The sequence below is a fragment of the Canis lupus genome, chromosome 23 (assembly GCF_011100685.1).
Source record: "Canis lupus familiaris isolate Mischka breed German Shepherd chromosome 23, alternate assembly UU_Cfam_GSD_1.0, whole genome shotgun sequence".
NCBI classification, from domain to species: Eukaryota; Metazoa; Chordata; class Mammalia; order Carnivora; family Canidae; genus Canis; species Canis lupus.
Window position 1 is genome coordinate 38045040 of NC_049244.1, and position 25782 is coordinate 38070821.

Here is a 25782-nt window from a genome sequence, read left to right on the forward strand (position 1 = left end):
GGCTTTCTGCTCAGTGGGGAGTCTGCTTCCCCCTTCCTGCACTGTCTGCCATGACACCTACTGTGCACACACTCTGTCAAAAAAAAAAAAAAATGCATAGGTGGGACCATGACTCTGTCATGTGGAGGCCCTTTTCAATACAGAGCCTCAGATATTTGTGTTAATGTGGAGCACATTCTTAAAGTTTAGGCTAATGTAAATTACAAATCCTGAGTCTGAGTCTCAGTCCTAGACTCTACATCAGATGTGTCAGGAGTGAAGATACTGCCAAAGTCACTGCTGCACTGGAGCTTACAATCCACAGGGAGAAGGAAGCCTAAATGAGTAAAAACTATCAGATGGTAATAAGTATGACCGCGCACAACAAAGGAGCCCGGGAGTGCCACGAGTGAGGGCGGAAGGTACAGGGGTATGCTTTGAAATTAGGTCGTCCAGGCGGACCTCCCCAGGAAGGAGAGTTGAATGAAGAGATGAGGAAAGGAAGTCAAGGATGTGTGGAGAAAGGTCCTCAGGGGCAGAAGAAATAAAATGCAGGGTGTGCTCCAGAGGCCACAAGGACATTAGTGTGGCCAGAGGAAAACGGGTGAGGGGGAATGGTAGGAGCCCAGTGGTGGAGGGTATTGAGCAGTGAAATGACACGACCCACTTAGCTCCTGTGGATTGCTCTGACTACCGAGTTGAGAGAGGTCTCAAGGAAAGCATGGCAGTCAGCGAGCCAGTGAGCTAATACCCTAATCCTGTGAGGGATCGAGGTTGCTGGGTGCCCCCGGGGTGATAGCACAGAGGTGTATGAGGAGTGGTTAGATTCTGGGTGGAGTTGAAGATCGATCCGATAGGATTTGTTGACAGGGTGGTGGCGGAAAGAAAGGAGCTAGGAAGAGCCAGTAGCCAGCCTAAGCAACTGGTTATTTACTGAGATACGAAAGCCCGCCAGAGGAGGTTCGTTCGTGCTTTCTGTGTCCGTGCAAATGATTCCTAGAAAAGATTCATTTAAATCACTTAGTAAGTACCGGCATCTATCACATCTAGTTTTATACATTTATCATATCTTCATCAGTAGATTGTAAATGATTGTGAGTGTGAAAAGGGACTTGTACCCCACAGCCCCTCTCCCTCAGATGAGGAGACTCAGTGCGTATTCCATGAATCGAATGACAAACTATGGCTAATGATGGAGCAGCAGTGGCCTTGGTTGAAAGTCATGACTCAATTAGAAACCAGCTTTATGATCTTGGTCAGATAACCTCTTTAGGTTTTAATTCCCCTATACATGTAAAATTTGTAAGTTTTTGTCTTCAAGAACATGATGTTGGCCCCATGCTATGCATTAAGCACTCTGCTAAACCCAGGAGCCCTAAGATGATGCCTTCAAGTTGTGCGTCGTCAAGCTAGAGACTGGACCAGAGTGACCTGAGGATCCTTCTGCAAGTTCAATATCCAGACAACCCAGAAGGTCCTTCCCATTCGCTCCTCCTCTAACACTGTGTAGATAATTTGATGCCTTCAGTGGATCTTTCCTCACAGAATGTGCCTTGGTCTCCCCCAAGGCTCCAGGACTATGGTCCAATTTAGCAGCATCGACAGACTCCGTAGACTGTATTGTGATCCTCTTCCTATCCTCCTTGGGGGAATTAATAGACCTAGGATCTGCCAGAGAGGCTAAGTGACTGTCTCAAAGAGGAGGGTATGACCCCAGAACTGTCCCACTGGTCACCGGCAGGTGGAAGCCGGTGTAAGGCTGAAAAGAACTTGAAAGCAGGGGTACCTGGGTGGCACAGTCAGTCAAGCATCTGACTCCTGGTTTCAGCTCCGGCCACGATCTCGGGGTCGTGAGACTGTGTCCTACGTCTTGAGGAATCTGCTCCAGATTCTCCCACTCTCTCTCCCTCCCTTTCTGCCCCTTCTCCCACTCACACAGGTGTGCTCTCTCTCTAAAATAAATAAATAAAATCTTAAAAAAAAAAAAAACAAAAAACTTTAAAGCAGGCTAGTGACCTGCCAGCACGTCCCAGGTCCCACCCGGAAGCAAGGAGCAGAGTCACAGGATGCAGCTGGGCTCACTGACCAGCCTCTGAATGGGAGGGGCCCAGAGTGGGCATCAAGGACCAAGAATTGGGAAGCTGGATGGAGAAACAGGAAGTGGCCAGGATAGGCCCCCTGGGGCAGTCTGACACCAGACAATCGGAGTATGTTTCCCTGAAGCCCGAAAGGGCCCAGAGTGGGGATGGAAGGAGGAGGGTAGTATGGAGGATAGCCACGGTAAGGAAGGGCTCTTAGACGTCAGGGGCCAGAGAAACAGGCCAAGATGGCAGCACCAGGGCCTAGAGCCCTTAGGTCAGCCCTGGGCGTGCCCTGGGAGCTGCGCTGTGCCTCATTTGCCAGGCCCAGACACAGGGCATTGTGCTGGGATGTAGCCTGAGTCACCCCTGCCCCCAAGCTGGGAAGCCATCTCCACCTTCATCTCCCCACACTTTCTGCTCAGCTGCTCAGGGGGGCCGCCCGGCAGACTGCTTGCCCCCTTCCGGGCTCAGGTCTCAGGCTCCCTGGGCTGCCCCCAACATGACACTTGTTCCCAATGGCTGCTTTCCTCCAGGCCCATGGACATCCTCTCAGGCCACCAAGATGGACTAGGGTGCCAGGCTCAGGCCTCAGGTTCCCGCCTCTCTCTGGTGTAGTCCTGAGGGCTGGGTTCGGACACCCCAGACTTCAAACAGCCACAGAGAATCTAGGACAAATCTCTCCAAGCAGTCATCTCCACGGAGTGACCAAATCTGGGTACCTTCCAGAAGGTACCAGGCAGACTCCTGACCCCTTGAGACCATTCTCCTTTCTCCAGGCCTGGGAACCAGCAAAGTGGCCTTTCTTATCCCTCTAAATTCATCCCCCCTGTTGAAGCCCAAACCCCCTGCGGAGGGTCCCCTGTCAGACTGCTGCAAGTCCATCCCGGCTGTGAATGAACATTTTAGGGAGTTTGGGGGAGAAAGAGAAGTGCTGGGCTGGCGGTTCTCAAAGTGAGGTCCGAGGAACAGCAACAGCACCTGGGAACCTGACAGAAATACAAACGCCTGGGCCTGCCCTGCCGGGGTCACAGCCCTCAGGTGGGGCCCAGCCCACTGCTGTCTGGTCCGCGTGTCCTCCTGAGGCTTCTGGCATTCTCTCGGGTTGGAGAGCACCTGCTTCAGCCATGGTGAGCGGGCCTGCAGAGGTGTCGGGGGCCGTAGCTGGGTGTCCCCCCCACAGGCTGAAGACGGGAGACCAGCCTCTGGGCCCTGGGGAGGGGAGAAGGCGATTCCTGGACGCACCAGGTCATCCCCCAAAGCCCTTCTGACTTTACCCCAACTGCTAACACTGGGGTGGGGAGCCCAAAGCTGCATCAGAGTGGCGCAGAGCCATCTAAGATAAAAAAATTAAAGTTCCCCAAATATTATGGTTGGGAGCACTTAGGAGGGCTCTACTGTGGTGTCTTTTACACAAATATTGTGAGTCACAATAACTGTGTTTATCTTCTTTTTCCTTCAGCAAATAAGGAAACATCTGTGGGGTGCTGATATTTATTTATTTTTGGACGAGCATTGTGATGTTGGAAATATTTCGTTCAGGATTATAGGACCCTGAGGAGGAGCCAGGAGTTAATTGGTAAATAATGTAGACCGTCCCTTTTAATTAAGAAGACCTCAGTGTGTCCTTCCTTGTCTTTAAGTGACATCACCTCAGGCATCTGGCTTCTCAACAAAACGTAAGGTCAGGCCAGTGGGAAAGGAAAGGCAGTCCTAGTAGAGGGTGCCTGGCCCAACCATCTCAAAGCACCTCTTCTGCGCCTCAGTTTCCCCGTTTCTCGGCCTCACGGGGGAGCTAAGAAGCCAGGTGCAGCTGCAGACTCAGGCTCTCCATCTGCTTGAGCCAAGCCCTTGCAAAGGGTCCCGAAGCGTAGATCCCTACAGTGGCTGCCATAAGCCTCCTGCCTAAAAATCCTAACTGACCTCTGTGGCTCCTGCACTTAATGTAAGCAGGAAAGGGGTGCTTGGCACCCTGTGACAATAGAGCACAAAAAACAGCCCTACTGAAAACCTAATCCACGAGAGTGCGACCCAAAAGCAAGGTGCATGCCCTGGCTCCATGTTCCTGACAAAGGGGGCTGGACAAACCAGCACCCGGAGAGAATACTTATTTTTTAAAATCGGAGTGGAAGCACCGAAAACACATCCGCGGCCAGACTTGCAAGGGAGGCTCCTAGCAGCCTACCTCGCCTTGGCCAAAATACAGAAACGACCCGAAGGCCTGTGAACAGGAGGTTGGGGAGACAAACCACGGTTTATCCGAACAACAGCACGCTCACTGCTCAGCCAAACAGAGACCACGACTAGCACACGGAACAGCAGGAGTGAGGCTCAGAGTCACTGTCCTGCGTGAGATAAGCAGGGCAAGAGCCCAGGAGCTGCGTGACTCGCTTGTATAAAAGCCCAGGGGGTGCAAAGTAATCTGTAGGGTCCAGGGCAGATCCGAAGGCATCTGGGGGCAGGGCGGCTGGCAGGAGGGCCCACAAGGACCCGAGGGACTGTGGGGCTGGATTCTCTCTCTCTCTCTCTCTCTCTCTCTCTCTCTCTCTCTCTCTCTCGACTGCAGAGATGGTTTCGTGAGCGCTTTCCATAAGTCACTATTTATCGAGTGGTACACTTGAAGATGTCTCATGTATTGCATGGCAATAAGACACCAAGGAAGATAAAAATCTATATATGGGGGATCCCTGGGTGGCGCAGCGGTTTGGCGCCTGCCTTTGGCCCAGGGCGCGATCCTGGAGACCCGGGATCAAATCCCACGTCGGGCTCCCGGTGCATGGAGCCTGCTTCTCCCTCTGCCTGTGTCTCTGCCTCTCTCTCTCTCTCTGTGTGTGTGTGACTATCATAAATAAATAAAAAATTAAAAAAAAAATCTATATATGGGTTGGCAATTCTATGTCTTGGAGACACTGGTCATGTGTCTGTTTGAGTCCCCACTCTTCCTGGCTCACTTAGAAGCACGTAGATTTTCGTGGTGAGCTGCAGACACCAGCAGAGAGAGGAAAGGTGTTCTGGGGCAAATGGTGCATGCATTTGTATAAGGGGACAGGGAACGAAGAAACGTATCTTTCTTTTTTTTTTTAAGATTTTATTTATTTATTCATGAGGGACACAGGGAGAGAGAGGCAGAGACACAGGCAGAGGGAGAGCAGGCTCCATGCAGGGAGTCCGATGTGGGACTCGATCCCGGGTCTCCAGGACCACGCCCTGGGCCGAAGGTGGCGCTAAACCGCTGAGCCACCCGGGCTGCCCATGTATCTCTTTCATAGCAACAGTGGTATTAATAATAAACAACAATCTGAGCATCTGTTATCCGCCTGGCTGAGCGTTTTACAAACATCCTGATTGAATGTTCACGCAACCTTGTGAGGAGGTGCTATTGAACCCCCTTTATAGATCAGGAAATGAAACCTAAGGGAGATGGACAAAGTCCCTAAGGAGTGACAGGCAGGTCCAGGGTTTGAATAGGTCGGTGGCACCGCACTCTGAGATGTAAGTATGCCCATCTCTGGCTGGTGTGATCAGAAGGGAATTTTTTTTTACGGTTTTTAAGTACTGCTCAAACTTTCTATAGTAAACATGTATTACTATTAACCAGCAATATTTTAAAGTCTTTAAAATTATTATAGCCACTTTATGACAACACTTTTAAAATTCTTCTCCTGTAAGAATAATTCCTACTGCTTATTAAGCCTATCAAGTGTCATGGGCTTAATCTCTCATTTTAATCTACAAAGAAGCATGGGAAGTTGAGGGGAGCCCAGGTGGCTCAGCGGTTTAGCGTCACCTTCAGCCCAGGGCGTGATCCTGGAGACCCGGGATCGAGTCTCACGTCGGGCTCCCTGCATGGAGCCTGCTTCTTCCTCTGTCTATGTCTCTGCCTCTCTCTCTCTCTCTCTCTCTCTGTATGTATCTCCTGAATAAATAAATAAATAATCTTAAAAACAAAGAATGGGAAGTTGAGGCCTGGAGTAGGTGAGTCATGTACTCAAAATGACAAAGCTAAGGAGTGGGAGGGTCAGGATTTGAACAGAGAACCCTCTGGGTGTGGGATGATTGTCCTTTTCATAGTCCCAAGTCCTACCACATCCCGCCAGATGCCTGCATGGCCATCTTCGCTTCCCTGAAGTTCCCTTCCAGCTCAGCCTGTGTGCAAATATTGAGTATCGCCGAAGTCACCGTATCCATCTGTCACTGTTTTATTTTTTCCTCTCCAGACCACGACAGCAGTATTTCCCACAGCAACACGTAGACTTCTCATTCGTTCTTTAAAGGGCCATGTAATACTTCAAGCAGTCGCTATATTATAATCACTGGTTCTTCCATTCCTCTACAAATGGTCTACATGAGCTTTTTAAAAATTTTTTTAAAAATAAAAAACAGTGCTATTTGTCAAGGAACCAAGAAAGCACCTGGAATATTACACTTGCCTCCAAAAATAACAGAGAGCCAGAGGGGCAGAGACGCTCTGATGACTAGAGGCAGGTTATTCACACCCCAGATCATGACAGGGAATGGCTCAGCAAAATCCACTCTCTCATGCTCAAGAAGGAAAGCAGCAAGGTTTAGGGAAAAGCTCCAAAGTATTTCTCCATGTTGATGCTTGCAGAGAACTTGCCAAAGTTGATTTCTACTTTTCAATAAAATAGCACATTTTTCTTTCACTCACTATGAAACAAGATTTTCCACCTAACCGCCTTTGGGGGGCTGTATTGGTTCATTATCTTGCCACATGAAATTTTGGGTCCTTTCTGAATTAGGGAGGATTGGCCGCTGATGCAATCCTATAGGACAGGGGTCAGTGATCTCTGGCCCACAGGCCCATGGGGACCACTGCCTATTTTTGTACAGTCCATGAACTAAGAGTAGTTTCCATATTTTCTAAATTGTGATAAAACACGCAAAACAAGTACTTTATCATCTTAACCATTTTTAAGAGTGCATGGCAGGGACAGCAAGTACATTCACACTATTGTCCAATCTGAACGCCATCCAGAACTCCATCTCCACTACTCTTTTTCATCATACAAATCTGAAACTCTGTACACTTGAAGCAACTCCCCACACCCTCTCCCCAGCCCCTGGCAACCACCCTTCTACCATCTGTCTCTGTACATTTGGCTGCTCTATGTGTCTCATAGATGTGGAATGATCCAATACTGGTCTTATTGTGATAAGTTTAGCATAGCTTAGCATAACTTCCGCAAGGTTCATCCATATTGTAGGAAGTGTCAAAATCTCCTTCCTTTTTAAGGCTGAATAATATTCCATGATATGTCTACACCACATTTTGTCTATCCATTCATCTCTCGACGGACCCTTGAGTTGTTTCCACCTTTTGGCTCCTGTGAATAATGCCACTGTGAACATAAGGGTACAGTCTTTGAGATCCTTTTTTTTTTTTTTTAAGATTTTATTTATTTATTCACGAGAGACACAGACAGAGAGAGAGGCAGAGACATAGAAGGAGAAGCAGGCTCCATGCAGGGAGCCTGACATGGGACTCGATCCCAGGTCTGCAGGATCACTCCTTGGTCCCAAGGCAGGCGCTAAACTGCTGAGCCACCCAGGGATCCCCAAGATCCTATTTTCAATTGTTCTTAATAGATACCCAAAAGTGGAATTGCTGGATCATATGGCAATTCTATTTTTAATTTTTCGAGTAACCACCATTCTACTTTCCACATTGTCTGTATCCATTGTAATTCCTACAAAAGAATGGCTGCACAGGTGTTCCACCTTCTTCACATCCTTGTAACACTTCTGGTTTTGTGATAGTTACTATTCCATACCCATTTTTTTCTATACACTTTCAAATGGTGGAAAAATCAAAGAGATGGAACCACTGGAAAGGAGCATGTGGTAGTGATCCCCCAGGGGCACCTGTAGTGTTGATAGGTTTCCCTTCTGGGGTACTGAGGAGTTGCCAGCAATTTCTGCAACCATCAAAAAGACCAGACACCAGGGAATCCCAGAGCCAGAAGAAATTTTGGAATTCATAGGACAGCGAACCTCAAACCTGAGCGTGCGTCAGGATCACCTAGAGAGCATGTTAAAATAGAGAGCTGGGTCCCACCCCACAGTTCCTGAGCCAGTAGGTCTGTGACAGATTCCACGATTTTGCCTTTCTAACAATTTCCTAGGTGATGCTGATGCAGCTGGTCTGGAAACTACGCTTTGAGAACCACTAATCTACAGCTTGCTATTCAAAGGGTGGTCCACGGACCAGCCCTATCAGCATCATCCAGAAACTTCTTGGAAGTGCAGGATCTTAGACTCTACTCTAGACCTACTGTACCAGAATCTCCCGCTGACGAGATCCCCATGCAATTTGTGGGCACACTGAAGTTTCAGAAACCCTCATCTTCAACCTCCTTCATTTTGTAGATGAGGACAATTAGATGAAAGTGGCAAAACACCCTGCTTGAGGAAGGGGAGCGCAGATTCCCGATCCCTGGTCTCAGCGTCCTTCCACACACCAGTGCCCCTCCACCCTGGCTGCGTGGTGGAATGACCTGAGCAGCAAACACTTAGGGGGGCCCCCAGCCCAGAAATTCTGATGCAATTGGTCTGGGGTAAGGTCCTGGCCATAAGCGTTCTTTTCACTCTCCTAGCCGATTCTGACCTGCAGCTGGGGTTGAGAAGCCCTGAGACAGCCCAAGTGGAAGACTCGGGTGTTTTGGGCATTTGAAAGATTTATTTACTTATTTTAGAGAGAGAAAGCACGAGCGGGGAGGGAAAGAGGGAGAGGGAGAGAATCTCAAGCAGACCCCTTACCTAGCGTGGACCCCGACCTGGGGCTGGATTTCAAGACCCTGGGATCACAGCCTGAGCCCGAAACCAGAAGTCTCTTGCTTAACCCACTGTGCCACCCGGTGCCCTCCTACTCCATTCACGTCCTTGAGAAACTATCGGACGCTGGTCATCAGTGTGCCACTCGTAGGTCTCTCGCTGGAAAACCTTCCTCGGCCCTTTTAGTTACAGTCTTCATTTGGGATGTCTCCTGATTGGAACACCTTTCAAAAACACCTGCAAATGCTTGCAAGGCCTGCTCTCACCGAATCTCCTACATCTAGTGCTAATAAATTTCAGACGTGCACAGCCTCAGGAAAAACTCCTCTGCCCTCTAAGCACCCCTTAGAAGGGCCCCCCACCCCTTCCCTACCTGTTTCCTCACTAGAGGTTTTGCCTGTTTTCCATGGGGACCCATCAGTACTGAACGATGGCTATGGAAAGAGCATGCGGGAGAGGGGAGCTCCCCAGGATCTGCAGCCCGGGGTGCGGGCCCGGGAAGGTGGTGGCTGCCGTCTCACGGTGCACGGCCTTCCCCCATCCTGCCAGTCAGTGCGGGAGGACATGGAAACACAGGTGCAGGAGCCCTTGGAGGCCAAGGTTAATGAATTAGCAAGAGTTCCTACTCACGGTGGTGCTGGCCCCTGCCGGCAGGTCCTGGCCCCTGAACCTCCATTGGAACCACTAGAGAGGGGAGGGGCTTCAAGCTCCAGCTTTGGGGTGCTCTGCTAAAGGCTGCTCATCAGAGATTGCTAGGAGCTCACCTGCAGCAAAAGGAAACCATATGTTGGGTCTATGGGCTTGAGAGAAAGCCCCCAGAGGCTCGGGAGGGAGCTGTGAGGGGCTCCTAACAGGCTGCGCCATCAGCTGGGTGATGCCCAGGGGCATGAGGATGAGGGTGGGGATGGGGGAGCTGTCCTAGATTGGGTGCTGTCAAGAACAGAGCCGCTTGGTAATTGGACATTTAATCTTATCTGGAATGTGGGAGCACTGGAGTGTGTGCAACTAGTGATGGGGCGGCAGTCACTCAGACTCAACAGAAGAGGGGGGTCCTTTCATCACTTTTGTGTTTGGGGAATGTCCATGACCATCTACACTGGAGGGTGAGAGGCCTGTCTGAGCATCGCTGACCTGCATTTGGCCACCAGCAGGGCTGGATGTCACATTTTCAATTCAAATCCCAGTGTTCTTCTCAAAACCCCAAAAAGATTGTGTGCTTACTCCTCACTTCTAGAATCCCTCTTCTCTTCACAACAGTTACTGTGTGCTTCAAAGCGGGGTCCACAGGACAAATTCTGAATAAAACAATCCCAGTACAAACTGTAAAACCTGCTCACCTGCCTACTTTTTAAACTGTGTAATTGAATGTCTCTGCACAGGGTCTAGAGATGCATCGGTCCAGGGGCACCCGGTGGCTCAGCCGGTGGAGTGTCCAACTCTTGGTTTCAGCTCAGTTTGATCTCTGGGTCCTGGGATCGAGTTCCAAGTTGGCTGCTTGTCTCCTTCTCTCTCTGCCCCTCCCCTTGCTTGCTCTCTCACTCTGTAGAATCGAATAAATAAATAAATCTTTTTGTTTTTTTTAAGAGCTTTCTGAGAAGCCTCAACTATCAGCTTCTGCTTATGTCACCTGCTGTCACATGGGTACCCCAGATGCAAGAAAGACTAGGGGATGTTGTTTTCCTATGTTGCTGCACCCATGCTAACACTGAGTAATGGCAGCAGAGAATGGGTAGTAGGAAGGCTGCCAGCAGCTTGGCCAGCTTTGCAGGAGCCCCAAACACGTTTAACCTCTCCTATATTCAGTCCATGTGAGTCACACCTAAAATTATATAACAGCAGTGAAATGAGTTCCAGGGTGCCCCTGATTTACAAATGCTCAACGTGTGGGGAACCCACATAGTACTTGCAAAGTGGTGCGTATCTCCACTGCTCCCGTTACCCCTGTGACCCTGGCAGCTGGTCCAGATTGTTATCTCCCGATATCCATCTTTCCCTTTTTCTGGAAGTAACAGGAGCTCTCATTTTCAGCTGGGCACATGTCTGCCTGGAAAAAAGACTGTATTTCCCATCTTATTTTGCAGCTACATATGATCTTAAGTCCATAAGTCCGGCCAGTGGAATCTAAGCAAAAGTGTCGCATGCAGTTTCTGAGAAATGTCCTTATACAGAGAGAACGTGCACTTCTGTGTCCACTTCTCTGTCCGGAATGTGGGCTCTGAAGTGGAACTCACAAAGAAGATGGCAGTGTAATAAAGTAGCAGGAGCTTGGATTCCTCATGATCTCGAAGCTTCGGTAGCAGTCCAGGATTGCTTATCCATGAACTTCATTTTTATGAAAAGGAAATGAGCTCCTATATTGTTTGAACCACTGTTGATGGGTTTCTGTCCCTTGCAGTTGAACCTAATCCCGGGGTTGCATTTCCTTTATGAACCTTCCCACGGTGCAGAAGGATTCCTCCCTCACCTGTGGTGGTGCATCTGGTTTCTGACCCTTACTCTGTCCCTGTGCTCTGTGCAGTGGCCTTCCTCATCATTCTTTGCTCCCTAAGCATGTGCTCAGTCCCAGTCAGGGCCCTGTAAGCCCTCTCTCTCACCCCACACGGGACTAGGGCCCAGCAGAAGAGGAGGCTGCACAAAGTAGAACTAATCTAGGAGCACGAAATCCTGGGGGTACACTCGCTGCAAAATCACGTCTGACCAAATGCAGAATCCCCCCTTGCTCTTCCCTACCTCTCCGCTTCACTTTGAGCCACCAATTAATTCCTTCTATTAGAGCCATCTGAGTTTAAAATACACACTTAGAAATGCAAGTAGCCCTGCAGAGAACGGACTAGTTTCCATTTGCAGTTTACTGTGAATTAATTTATTCCAATTTCTTTTTAAATTCATTCTTCCACTAAACATTCATTAAAAGCCTATTTTATATCCTTATTAAAAAGATTTTATTAATTTATTTTGAGAGAGAGAGAGAGAGCACAAGAGAGGCCACATGTGCAAGCCAGGGGAGGGGCAGAGGGAGAGAGAGAGAGAGAATCTCAAACAGACCACACGCTGTGGGGAGCCGAAGCAGGGACTGGATCCCACCAGGCTGAGATCGTGACCTGAGCCGAAATCAAGAGTGGGAGGCTAAAGGCGCAGAGCTACCCAAGTGCCCCCGACTGTTTTATATCCTAATAGATGGACGATCAATTATTTGGCTCTTCTGGAGACCAGAAGTCCCACAGTGGTTCTCACTGAACTAAAGGTGTCAGCAGAGTTGGGTCCCTCTGTGGAGATCTGGGGAGAACACATTTCCACACCTGTTCTGCTTCTAGAGACTGTGGGAATTCTTTGGCTCATGTCCCCTTCCTCCATCTTTAAAGCCAGCAACGGGGGCGGAGAGGGGGACACCCCTCAGTGCATGTCTCTGACCCCAGGGGAGAATGTTTTCTGGGCTTTATGCTCCCAGACTCAGGCAACTAGCTCACCCCCCACCCGCCCCTCTTCCCCATAGAGTCAAGGGTAACAATCCCACCTCAAGGTCTGTAACTTTAATCACATCTGCAAAGTCGCTGCTGCCAGGTAAGGTGACACATTGACCGGTTCCAGGACCAGAACGTGGATTTCTCTGGGAGCCTTTACTCTGCCCCCAAATCCTTAAATTTACAAGCCCCAAAGCCACTGCTCAAGGCCACATCTCTAAACTCTTTCCCGTCCCCATCCACGTCCAAAGCCGCAACCGCTTTTGCATGTCCCTCCTTCATATTTCCCCAGGCCTCGGCCGCGGGCCCAGCCCCGAGCCGCCTCCTTCATCCAGGCGCCCGCCCGGCCTGCGGAGGGAGGAGGCGGGGCCGGAGAGCGCGGGGCGGCCGCGGGCCGGGGCGCAGCTGCCCTTTGGCGACCTCTCCCCGCCTCCCCCGCCCCGGGCCACACCGACGGCCAAGTACCCGGGTCCCCAGCTTCTGCCTCCTCCTGGACCTCGGCCCTGTCCCTCGTAGCGCCCCGCCACCCCGCACCCTCCGCTTCCCCCTCCCCTCCGCCTCTAACTCCCCTCTCCTCCACCGACCCCCTCTCCCCATCCCCGCCCCCTCCAGCCCCGTCCCCCCCAGCTTCTGTCCCCTCCAGCACCCGCCTCCGCCCCTCCAAGCCCCGTCCCCTCCAGCCCCCGCCCTCTTGCGGGCGGCTGGCCTCCAAGGCGCCACCTCCACCCCCTTCAGCCCCCTCCAGCCCCCTCCAGCTCGCCCCCTCCAGCGCCACCAGCCCCCTCCAGCCCCGCCCCCTCCAGCCCCTCCAGCCCCTCCAGCCCCGCACCCTCCAGTCCCTCCAGCCCCTCCAGCCCCGCCCCCTCCAGCCCCTCCAGCCCCTCCAGCCCCTCCAGCCCCGCCCCATCCAGCCCCTCCAGCCCCTCCAGCCCCTCCAGCCCCGCCCCCTCCAGCCCCTCCAGTCCCTCCAGCCCCTCCAGCCCCGCCCCCTCCAGCCCCTCCAGCCCCTCCAGCCCCGCCCCCTCCAGTCCCTCCAGCCCCTCCAGCCCCGCCCCCTCCAGCCCCTCCAGCCCCTCCAGCCCCGCCCCCTCCAGCCCCTCCAACCCCTCCAGCCCCTCCAGCCCCGCCCCCTCCAGCCCCTCCAGCCCTTCCAGTCCCCTCCAGCCCCGCCCCCTCCAGCCCCTCCAGCTCCTCCAGCTCCTCCAACCCCTCCAGCCCCTCCAGCCCCGCCCCCTCCATCCCCTCCAGCCCCTCCAGCCCCTCCAGCCCCGCCCCCTCCAGCCCCTCCAGCCCCTCCAGTCCCCTCCAGCCCCGCCCCCTCTAACCCCTCCAGCCCCTCCAGCCCCGCCCCCTCCAGTCCCCTCCAGCCCCTCCAGCCCCGCCCTCCTGCCCGGGCCGGTCTCCATGGCGCGGGGCGCACGCGGGAAGCGGGCCGGCGAGGGACTGACGTGGGGACCGGGAGCCCCGTGAGTGCGCGGCGCAGGCGGCGGCGAGGGTGCGGGGTGGGGGCGTGCGCGGCTCCGGGAGGTGCCGGATCGCTGCGGTGCGGGAGTCTGGAGCAGGGAGCGGGGAGCAGCCCCGCCTCGGCCTCCCCCCTCCCCGAGACTCCGACCCGGAGCTGGGTGAGCGGCGGCCCCGGGGGAGCTGTGCTGCCCCCCCGCCTGGAGCACGTGCCCTCCTGCCCCTCCTCCCCCCCCAGGTCCTCGCCCCGCCGTCCCCAAGCCCCCAGGTCCCCGAGAGGCAGCAGAGGGTGGGGCACCTGCCCTCAGGCCTCCACCGAGAGTTCCTTAGGGAGGCGGCCGGGTGGCCCAGCCCCGCGTTACTGTCGGTGGACACGACCAGGAAATGCTCCTGGGGTGACTGGGTGACGGGCACTGAGGGGGGCACTGGACGGGATCAGCACTGGGTGTTATAGGTTGGCAAATCGAACTCCAGTAAAAAAAACATACAAAAAAAAATGTTCGTGGTCAAATATTAAGTGAAAAGCTCAAGATTTAGGAGGGTCTTTTTTTAAATTTTTTAAAAAGATTTTATTTATTTATTCACAAGAGACAGAGGGAGAGGCAGAGACACAGGCAGCGGGAGAAGCAGGTTCCACGCAGGGAGCCCGACGTGGGACTCGATCCGGGGTCTCCAGGATCGGGCCCCAGGCTAAGGCAGTGCTAAACCGCTGAGCCACCCGGGCTGCCCTAGGAGGGTCTTAGTAGAGTATTCATAGAATATTCTGGGTGTAGTTTGTGCTCCTGTAAAGACCCAGAAGAGTTTGGTGAGAAATACTTTATACTGTGAACAGTAATATGCAGTATCAAGGCTAGCTTGGGCTGCCTTGAGGAAATACCAGAGACCGGTGGCCGAACCAACAGAAATCCACTTCTTACACTTCTGGGGACTCCAGTAATCCAAGAGCAAGGTGCCAGTAGCTAGGCTTGGAGCCTTTTCTCTTGGCTTGTAGCAGCTAAGAGAAAGGGAGGTAGCAGCCATCTCAAGGGAGCCAAAATAAGCTCTCTGGTGTCTCCTTTTCTTTCTTTTTTTTAAGATTTCATTTATTTATTTATTTGTTTGTTTGTTTAGATAAAGAAAGAGCATGGGAGTAGGAGGAGAGGCAGAGGAAGAGAATCTCAAGCTGACTCTAGGCTGAGAGTGGAGCCTGACCTGGGGCTCAATCTCATGACCCTGAGATCATGACTGAGGTCATGACCTCAGAAAATCAGGAGTTGGTCTCCCAACCAACTGAGCCTCCGGGCACCCCACTCTGTGTCTCTTCTTATAATGGCACTAATCCCATGATGGGAGACCCGCCTTTATGTCCTCATCTAACCCTGATCACCTCCCAAAGACCCTATCAACAAATACCATCACACTGGGGGCTGGGCTTCAACGTAAGAATTTGAGGGGGAAATGAAAACATGCAGTCTGTAGCAGTACCTTCTAGATGGTATGTTACAGTGGCTAAGAATTTGGGCTGTAGAGGCAGGCTGCCTGAATTTGAATCCCAGCTGCACTGGTTACCCTTAGGCAAACCACTTCCCTCACTAGGCCTCAGGTTCCCCCCTGAGCATTCACTATGTGCCTAGCATTCACTAGGACTCTGTTCTAAGTATCCATCACATACTAATTAATTATTCCTCATAACAATTCTTTATCATCATCATCATCCTTCATCATCCATCATCATCCCCATGCTACTGAGGAATAAAACTTGGACACTTAATTTGCGTTAAATCCTCACAAATACCAAAGAGGTTATATTCCGGCCATTTTCACAGATGAAGTAAATGGGGTTCAGAGAAATGAAGTTAATCACCCACGGTCAGTTGGCTAACAATTGACAGACACAGGATTCAAACTGGTTCCTCTTGAAACAAGGCCTCTTAATTCCCATAAACCTTTGTCTCTGAGAACCCAGTTCAGAGACCCAACCATCACCTTCAGTTTCCGTAACCATACCAACGTGAGTTAGCTCCTGGGTGAGTCACAGATACACCAGGTGGAGTTGTCACACAAAGTAAACCTTATTTGCAGGAAATAAGGAGACCACAGGAGATAGCTTTCAAAGCTGGACTCCCCGAGAGAGAGACAGCAAATGGGTTCCTTTTGTTTAGGGTTAAGATGACTACTTAGGTAGGGAGGCTTTGTCATCGGATGTAGAGGCGGGCGGGCGTAAGGTCCCGCAAGTGCCTCAAGGAAACATGCCTATGTTTACACTGTATGTTTTGTAAATGAGGCTTGTGCTCTTTCTTGGGAGGAGATTTTAGTATTATAATGAGGTAAAGGCCATTGCCAGTCATTCCAGAGGTCACTCCCCAGTCCATCTGAGCAGAAGTGAGTCAGGTGTTTAGCTCAAACAGTCTGGGTGGTGTGGGCTAGTGGGAGGTGTTATCAGGGCAGTTGCCATCACCTGAGGGGTGGTTTTGGTTTCATTTGCCTGAGTTAAGAGGTAAGCTGGAAAGAAGAGCTTAAGGAAAAATGTTAAGACAAAGGTTAGTGAGTACAAGCAGGTGGGCAGTGAAGGTCAGGTCTTGGGGTCTAGCTGGTGACATTATCACATGGAGAGTCCTTTCAAGGCTGGGTGATTGAAAGGACAAGTCAATACAGGTTGTGTGACTGCCTGTGGCCAGCAAAATAATAATAACCTCAATAGTACTAATAAAGTTTATTGAGCCTTTCACTATGTGCCAGGCATTGTGCTAAGTGCATTATAAACTTACCTTACTTAGTCCTTGTGACAACCATAATCCATTTTACAGATGGAGAAATAGAAAAGGCTTCACAGAATACCTAAGGCCACCCCAGTGAGTCAAGTGGTGGAGACAAGACAAAAATCCAGGTCTGTTCCCCTTCAAAGCTCACATTCTTACCCACTGTGGATATGGTGCCTGGCAAGAATTATGTCCATAAAGAGAACTGTGCCAGTTTAAAATCAATATGTCTTTGGTGACATTCAGTGCCCACCATTAATGTTAGTTGTATTCCTTTATAACTGAGTTCCATGGGTACTGCCCCATTTTAAAGAATCTAAAAGAACATTGATCCATGAATATAAAGACTGGAAATTGAACAATTCTTCTCACCTGTCTCTGTCTTGATTCCCTACTCCCATTTTTTTTTAATTTTTTTTTTTTTTTTTTTATGATAGTCACACAGAGAGAGAGAGAGGCAGAGACACAGGCAGAGGGAGAAGCAGGCTCCATGCACCGGGAGCCCGATGTGGGATTCGATCCCGGGTCTCCAGGATCACGCCCTGGGCCAAAGGCAGGCGCTAAACCGCTGCGCCACCCAGGGATCCCCCTACTCCCATTTTAAGATACTTGAGGCACTTTAAGATTTTCAGAGAAGGGACGACTAGGTGGCTCAGTGGTTGAGCATCTGCCTGTGGCTCAGGACATGATCCCGGGGTCTTGGGACTGATTCCCACATTGGGCTCTCCATGAGGAGCCTGCTTCTCCCTCTGCCTATGTCTCTGCTTCTCTGTGTCACTCATGAATAAATAAATAAGATCTTAAGCAAAAATATTTCAGAGAAGAGTGTGCAGCAGTATTTGCCAATTTTTAGTGGGGGAGATGTGATCTGCTCCTTAAAAAGACATCTGTGTATTGGGTTTTGGGGAAAGGTGTTATTTTCAGAGTCCAGGTGGAATCTAACTGAAACAATGCCAAGAGAAAAGGAGGGAAAACAAAAAACTAAAGGAACACCCCTGCCCATCATTCCAATTCTTCAAAAGTTCCTGAAAGCATATGAGAAGCACTGTGCACAGACTCAGACCTCTGTCTGTGCAGCCATCAAACAGGACTTGAAAACCAGCATCAACAATGAACGGATTCTCAGGAAAGTGAGTGTGTGGCCTCTTTTCCTTATTCTTTTCTGAAATGAACTGACTAGGGTTTACTGCCCCCCCCAGGAACATGGTCCTCAGTCTTCTGAAGCCCTAACTGGTGGTCTTGCTCTCTCTGCATTCCTCAGCACTTCTACACTCCTTTTTTTTTTTTTTCTTTTAGAATTTTAAAAGATTTATTCATTCATGAGAGACACACACACACACACAGAGGCAGACACAGGCAGAGGGAGAAGCAGGCTCCACACAGGGAGCCCGATATGGGACTTGATCCGGGGACTCCAAGATCACGCCCTGAGCCAAAGGCAGACGCTCAACTGCTGAGCCATCCAGACATCCCAGCACTTCTACATTACTGCTCCTGCCTCCCAGTCTACCCATTCCAGTCCTTCCAGCAGGCCTGCCTTTCCTCACACCACTTCACATCTGGAATAGCCAACCCACCCCTCTCACTCTACATCTGGAAATCCCAGCTCAAAAGCACATTTTTGGCATCATTGCAGGACATCCGTGCCCAGCACCCCAGCCACCCTACATGACCCCTCCAAGTGAATGTCTGCTTCCCTTGACAGCTCATGTGTCCGTGGCATCAGGCCAGACCCCCACTCACCCACGCTTCCCCTCTCGCTTGGAGTGAGATCAGCAGCAAACACATGATTCTGACCCCAAAAATACAGGCTTTCAGAAAAAAAGTTAGGTGTCATATCTTTTCTGAGATTAAATCTAGGGATCGGTTGGTGGGAGGAAAAGAAGAGAGGTCAACACTGAAACTCTGGTTTACTCTTGGAAAGAGGTGCCTGCTGGTCCAGAAGGTGGAGCCTTGCACCCAAAGACAGACCGGCCTGCTCTCCAACTTTTCTCTTGCCAGCCCAGAAAAACAGTCTTTGTTTAATAATCAAGCACCTACTGATATCCTAAAATGCTGAGGGTTAAACAGGAGAATAAATTAGTTAGAGATGGGTGCTTTTTGTTTGTTTTGTTTTTGTGTTTTTTTTTTTTTTTTTGAGATGGGTGCTTTAAAAAAAATCATTATTTTAAGGTGACGTTGACCCAACTCCATCCTACCCATGTTTTTAATGAATGTTGTTGGAAGATGGGAGGATGATTACTTTGTACCCCACGTAAAAAGAACCTCTGAAAGTCCTCCCTAACCATCTATTTTGCCCAAACTTCCGCCTCCCTTTCCTCTCGCCCCTTTGGTCTTTCCCTAGCTACTTCTCTTAGTCTCTCTTGTCCCCCCCTCTGCCCACCTAGGTCTTTCTGATTCCTTCTCATGCAGTTAGTAGCTTCTCTGCACTCCCCCCCATACATCTCTCTGCTCATCCCAATGCAAGAGCTTCTCAGCCATCTTTTTTGTGTAAAATCATTACATTATTTTTTTCTACTCCTTATAATTAGCCTCTACTACTTAATGATAAGAGCTCATCATAAACCCTGTTCAAATTTATAGTCCCTTCAGTAATGTTTTCTAAACACTTTAAATTACTATCAGAAATACAAATAACATCATGACCCAAAGTATAAGTACTGGTGTGAATCATAAGACCATACGGGCTGTTTATGTTGGATGGATTGCTTTGGTTGGGTCTCCATTTTGGTTTTGAACATCTCTAAAATAAAAGTCTTGTGAGACAATTATTTTTTACTACACAGGATACACTCAGATAATTTCTCTCATTTTCTATTTCATTAAAGAAATACAGAAAAAAACTGATCACAGCTTACTTAATTGATTTCCTAACCCAATAATGAATAGTAATCTGAGGGAAAAACCTGTGCCCTGTGAGATTACCTTTGCATATGGCAAGAGCTTATAAATTTCTGTTGAATTAACACCTCAATGCACATGTGATCCAAAGTTAATTACCTTTTTAAATGTTCTAATGATGTCTGATGACAATATTCTTTCTTTACACATTCAGATGCATGGACATGTCTTTATGACTTCCACCTGTACTTTTTTTCTGACACTCCAGTTTATGCTCGTAAGACCTAGAGACTCCCCACCAAGCACCCTACCAATTTCCTTGGAACCTTTGCTCATCACAATTCAAGATGAGTGTTATATGCTGGGGAAAGAGATTTGTATCTGGAGCCTTCAACTGAGCAACCCAGAGATTGCCAGACTGGTGAGTCACACATTTTATTTTATTTTATATTTTAAAGATTTTGTTTATTTATTCATGAGACACACAGAGAGAGAAGCAGAGACATGGGCAGAGGGAGAAGCAGGCTCCCTGAGGGGAGCCTGATGTGGGCCTTGATCCTGGAATCCCAGGATCACGACCTGAGCCAAAGGCAGACGCTCAACCATTGAGCCACCCAGGTGTTCCTGGAGTCATGCATTTGAAAAATATTCCTTCAATTAAAACTTAAAACTGAATATAAGCATAATATATCATGTATTCCAGCTATAGTTCATTTGGTTGTTGGCTGATATGCTCCAAGCTTTTCTTTAAAAAAAAAAAAAAAAATTTTTTTTTTAATGAAACATTTCAAAGTTATGTAAAACTACAAAAATCAGTAAAGAAATTATGGTATATTCATATAGTAGAAAACTATATAGGGGTACTTGGTGGCTCAGCCGGTTAAGCACCTACTGTTGATTTCAGCTTAGGTCATGATCTTAGGGTCATGGGATCCAGCCCCATGTTGGGCTCCACACTCAGTGCAGAGTCTGCTTATCTCTCTCCCTCCCCTGCTTGCATGTTCTCTCTCTTTCTCTCTCTCTCTCAAATAAATAAATAAATAAATAAATAAATAAATAAATAAATAAAATCTTAACACTTTTTTAAAGATTTTATTTATTTATTAAGGAGAGACACAGGGCAGACTGGGCGGCTCAGAGATTTAGTGCCACCTTCAGCCCAGGGCATGATCCTGGGGACCGGGGATTGAGTCCCACATCAGACTCCCTGCATGGAGCCTGCTTCACCCTTTACCTGTGTCTCTGCCTCTCTCTCTCTCTCTCTCTCTCTCTCTGTGTGCCTCTCATGAATAAATAAATAAAATCTTAAAAAAAAATGAGAGACACAGAGAGAGAGGCAGAGGGAGAAGCAAGCTCGCTGCAGAGAGCCTGATGTGGAACTTGATCCCAGGACCCTGAAATCATGACCTGAGCCGAAGACAGACATTCAACCACTGAGCCACTCAGGTGCCCCAATAGATAAAATCTTAAAAAAGAAAACTATATGGCAATAAAAATGCATCAACTATAGCTATACAAAAATAAAATATGATGACTCACATAATCATAATGTTATGCAAACAAAGAGAGACACAATGGAATACATACTGTATACTGCATTTTATAAAGTTAAAAAACAGGTAAAACTATAATGTTTGATTATCATAAAATTACTTTTAAGGAGAAGGGAGGAGGTAGAAATTGGGAAAAGGCATTAGTGCCCATTTTTCTAGTCTCTTGCCTGTTTAAAAATCCCTTGCTTTGGAGCACCTGGGCGGCTCAGTGGTTGAGCATCTGCCTTTGGCTCAGGTTGTGATCCCAGGGTCTTGGGATGGAGTCTTGCATCAGGCTCCAGAGAGGCTGCTTCTCTCTCTGCCTGTGTCTCTGCCTCTCTGTGTCTCTCATGAATAAATAAATAAAATCCTTAAAAAAAAAAAAAAAAAGACTAGCTTGTGAGTTCACAGGGGATGTATATATATATATATATATATTTTTTTTTTTTTTTTTTTTTTTTTTTCCTGTGTACTCAGTCTCAGTTTGAGATAGTCAATTTTCCCTGGGGAAGGGAGAGTTAGGTTTATTTCTAGTTCATCCTTACTCTCAGGGCATAGTGCTATATAGCTCACTCTGTTTTGAGCCACACCTGTATGCAATATTTTATCTTGGACTCCTTGCTTCCAGTGGTTTTGGGCTTTACTGTCCCCTGGACTCCATGTCCCATGAAAACCAAAACTCGACTCCACTGCTTTACTGGTGCTCTCAAAGGGAAAGCTGGCTTCAGTGTCCTGTGTACTGCTCTAGGTTCCAACTTTCCCTCATGCTTTGATCTCTGGGTATTCCTCACTATCCGGTCAACACATTTTTAAAGTGATATTTTTAAACCTCTTAGAAGAAACCATAAAGGAAAAGCTTAGTGATGTTGGATTTAGCAGTGATATATATGACACTAAGCACAGGCAACAAAAGAAAAACTAGATGACTTGGATGACACCAAAATGTAAAACTGCATCAGAGGACACAATCAACTAAGTGAGAAGGCAACCCACAAAGTGGACAAAAGATGTTCAACATCACTAATATTTAGGGAAATGCAAATCAAAACTACAGTGAGATACTACCTCATGTCAACCAGTATGGCTACTAACAAAAAAAGCAAAAAATCATGTGTTGACGGGATGTGGAGAAATTGGAAAACTTGTGCACTCTTGGTGGGAATGTAAATTGCTGTAGCCAGTATGGAAAACAGGATGGAAGTTCCTTAAAAAATTAAAAGTAGAATTACCATATGATTCAGCAATTCCATTTCTGGATATTTACCCAAAAGAATTGAAAGCCAGATCTCAAAGAGATATCTGTACACTTATCTTCATAGTAGTATTATTCAACAATAGCCACAGGTGGAAGCAATCCAAATGTCCATTAACAGATGAGTGGAAAACAAAATACAATAGAATATTATTCACCCTGTAAGAGGAAGGAAATTCTGACACATGCTACATATATGAACCTTGAGGAACTTATGCTAAGTAAGATAAGTCAGTCACAAAAGGACAAATACTGTATCATTGTACTATAGGAAGTACCTAGAGTAGTAAGATTCATAGAGAAAGAAAATAAAATGACGATTGCTAGACGTTGTGGGGGAGGAGAGAGTGGGAGTTATTTTTTAATGGGTACAGAATTTGAGTTTTACAAGATGAAAAAACTTCTGGAGATGGATAGTGTTGAGGGTTGTACAACAATGTTAATATATTAATATATTTAATGCCACTGAACTGTACACTTAAAAATGATTTAGATGGTAAATTTTATATGTGTATTTGACCATAATTAAAAATAAATTTTAAAAAGGTAACTTAAATACATAACCAAAATTTTTAGTTGTGTTCATTAAAAGTGTCCATTTAAGCAGGACATGGAATGCTGTCCATGTATGTGAAAAGTGATCCCTCACAGTTCCTTATAATGTGGCCCTCTTGGTAACCTGAAGACTGTTGAGGAATTCTGTGGTAGATGGCTGTGGTCTTGCCCACAGCAGTGCTAGTGCCCCTGGGAGTGACACTGCAAACCACTGGTTGAGATCTTTAGGACCTGGTCCACAGCCTGTCTTTCACAGACCAGCGTTACCATAGGCAGTGGTGTGCCACATTGCCTCCTCCGTCAGAAACACAGCTTGAGAAATCCAATCCAGCACTTAAACTAGATGTTTTCTCATGAAACAGACCTCAAATGCCAGCTCTGTAGTTAAGGCCGCATGGGCTCTTATATTCTCAGCCAAGGTATAATTTGGAACCCTATCTCTGACCAACATATCATTACCTCAGGAAACCCTAAATCCTCCAAACCCTACCAAAGCCTCTTTTAGGTTTAAATTCTGAACTGAAGAGATCCTTAGGTTGTGGTGATTCTAATTGCTAAAAGGTGGCCATTGTGATTTGTAGCTTTAAATACCTCCTTCTGTCAGTTAGGTAGGGATTTAATTGTTACTGGGATTGTTTTGTTACCACAAGAAATGACCTTGCCATAGACCCCTCCATTCAGGAGACTGAGAGAACTTGACATGGTTCCAAATGTTCACATGCTACCCCCAGTCCCGTGGCTTCACCATGAGAAGCACCTTGTTGCTGAATTTGCATGGTTGAGTTCTTTTTTTTTTTTTTTTTAATATTTATTTTAGAGAGAGAGAGAGCAAGCAAGGGGAGGAGCAGAGAGAAGGAGAGAAGCAGATTCCCGCTCTGAGCATGGAGATATTGGGCTCCATGCAGGGCTCCACGTGGGGCCCAATCCCAGGACCCCAAAACCATGACCCTGAGACCATGACCTGAGCCAAAATCAAGAGTCCGACTCATAACTGACTGAGCCGCCCAGGCATCCCTGCATGGTCTAGTTCTGAGCAGACCTCTAAATCCTAATACCTGTAACAACGAATATAAATTATTTAGGAAGTAATTTATCTATTATAATTTTTGCCTAGTTATAAAGAGGTTGGCATGGTGACACTTCTCTATTGAAAAGAACACAACCATAGGAGGATAAATGTGTGAGAATATCAACATCTGTGTTAGTCTGAGTGGGCTGCCATAACAAAGTACCACAGGGTGCATGGCTTAAACAACAGAAATTTATTTCCTCACAGTTATGAAGGCTTGGAGGTCTGAGCTCACTGTCAGCAGGGTTGGTGTCTTCTGAGGCCTCTCTCCTTGGCTTGTTATCGGCCACCTTTCCCCTGTGTTTTCACATTGTCTTCCCTTTGTATGTGTCTGGGTCCAGATTTCCTTCCTCTAAGAAAGCCAGTCCTACTGAGTTAGGGCCTACCCCAAAGACCTCATTTTAATTTAAATACCTCTTTGAAGACCCTGTATCCAAATACAGTCACACTCTGAGGTACGAGGGGTTAGGACTTCAACATATGAGTAGACTTCAACATATGAATTTTTTTAATGAGGTAAATGCCCTTTAATTCCATTATCTCAAGTGGATATTATTATTATTATTTTTATTCGGAGGCATCCAAAGAAAGGATTTGATTGACCTGTTGTATGTCCTTTTAAAAGGCTGTCATTCCAGGGATCCCTGGGTGGCTCAGCAGTTGAGCATCTGCCTTTGGCTCAGATCGTGATCCCAAAGACCCAGGATCAAGTTCTGCATCAGGCTCCCTGCATGGAGCCTGCTTCTCCCTCTGCCTGTGTCTCTGCTTCTCTCCCTGTGTCTCTCATGAATAAATAAATAAAATCTTAAAAAAAAAAATAGAAGGCTGTCATTCCAAGAGGGGAACATGTTTATTGTTTCCTGACTCCCAAATAAAATAATAACCTTTATTTAACTCAGTGTAGCCAAAATGTCTTAGTGCAGTATCTAGGACAAGTCTGAAGTATCTGGAAAGTGTGAGGATGATTTTCGTCTAACAGCTGGTGCCTAAACAGGAGGAGTTTTGATGGCATCTGGCCCTTCTTCTGCCTACTTGCCATCGACACAATTCAGCCCCTAATAATATCTACAAAGATATGCTACAATATATCTCATCTCATCATAAAGCTTGGTATCTCCCACTTAATTCTTCAGAGTCTTCCTTTGAAAGGGCAATTATTTTACTTTCAAGCCACTTTCTTGTTGGGGCAATTAGAAAGTTGTCTTAAAGGCAAAACTCTGGAGGTAATGAACATAATGGACTTTTAGGTTATATTAAAACACGGAGTGTATTTGTCTTCCTTGTGTGAGCACTGTTTCCTACCCTATGTTCTTAGGCTTCGCTTCTGGAGTTGAAGGGCCGTGCCTGCCCATTTACCAGCCTGGAGCTCATTGATTGCAGGATGGATCTGTGGTCTCTCCGGAGACTCGGGAGGGCTCTGCTAGGCAGCTGTCTGCATTCTCTTGTCCTTGATTACTGCAGGTGAGCCCTTTTCTCTTTCTTTCCTTCTTCCTTCCTTTCTTTTTATTCATTTATTCTGTCAACAAATATATGTTGATGGCTTGTTTGTGCAAGACACTGTGCTCTTTGCTAATGAAGATGAATACACATAAGGCAATACCACTGAGCAAGGTATAGTAGAGGAAAGGTGACATGCTCTAGATTACGTATTATGCAAGGCAGAAAGTCTGAATGTCAGCAGGAATGTCCATATAAATATTAGTGGTGGTTTGGATAAGGGTAACCAGGATCCCCTATGGGACAGGCCATCATGTACCAGAAGAGGAGGTGGGAAGGAAGGAGGAGGTATGGTGTTGGGAAAGAAGAGAGCAAGTCTTTCAGAGGGCTGCAGCACCAGACTGTCAGGGGAGGATCAGGGGGTGATAATAATAATAATGATAATATCAGCCAATTGTTATTGAGTGCTGTGTGCCAAGCACAGCAGATGGTTTATCTCATTTATTCTCCCAATAATAGATGGACATATTCTACTACATATGGATGTATGATATATAATGACAGATATGTACCATTTCTATCCTTTG

At 47.8% G+C, this 25782-nt stretch overlaps 1 protein-coding gene across 3 annotated transcripts in view; it reads left to right on the forward strand.

Annotated features, from left to right (window-relative positions):
- The first annotated feature begins 13661 nt into the window (after nucleotides 1-13661).
- Nucleotides 13662-25782, forward strand: part of LOC106557652 — a 46785-nt gene continuing 34664 nt past the window's right edge. For 2 of the 3 annotated variants that reach the window (XR_005377097.1, XM_038571089.1), the window contains exons 1-5: nucleotides 13662-13776; nucleotides 16558-16637; nucleotides 17421-17639; nucleotides 19619-19771; nucleotides 25074-25219. The gene's annotated coding sequence lies outside the window, so the exon portion shown is untranslated. The remainder of the gene's footprint in view (nucleotides 13777-16557; nucleotides 16638-17420; nucleotides 17640-19618; nucleotides 19772-25073; nucleotides 25220-25782) is intronic. The other variant, XR_005377096.1, reaches the window with a different exon arrangement.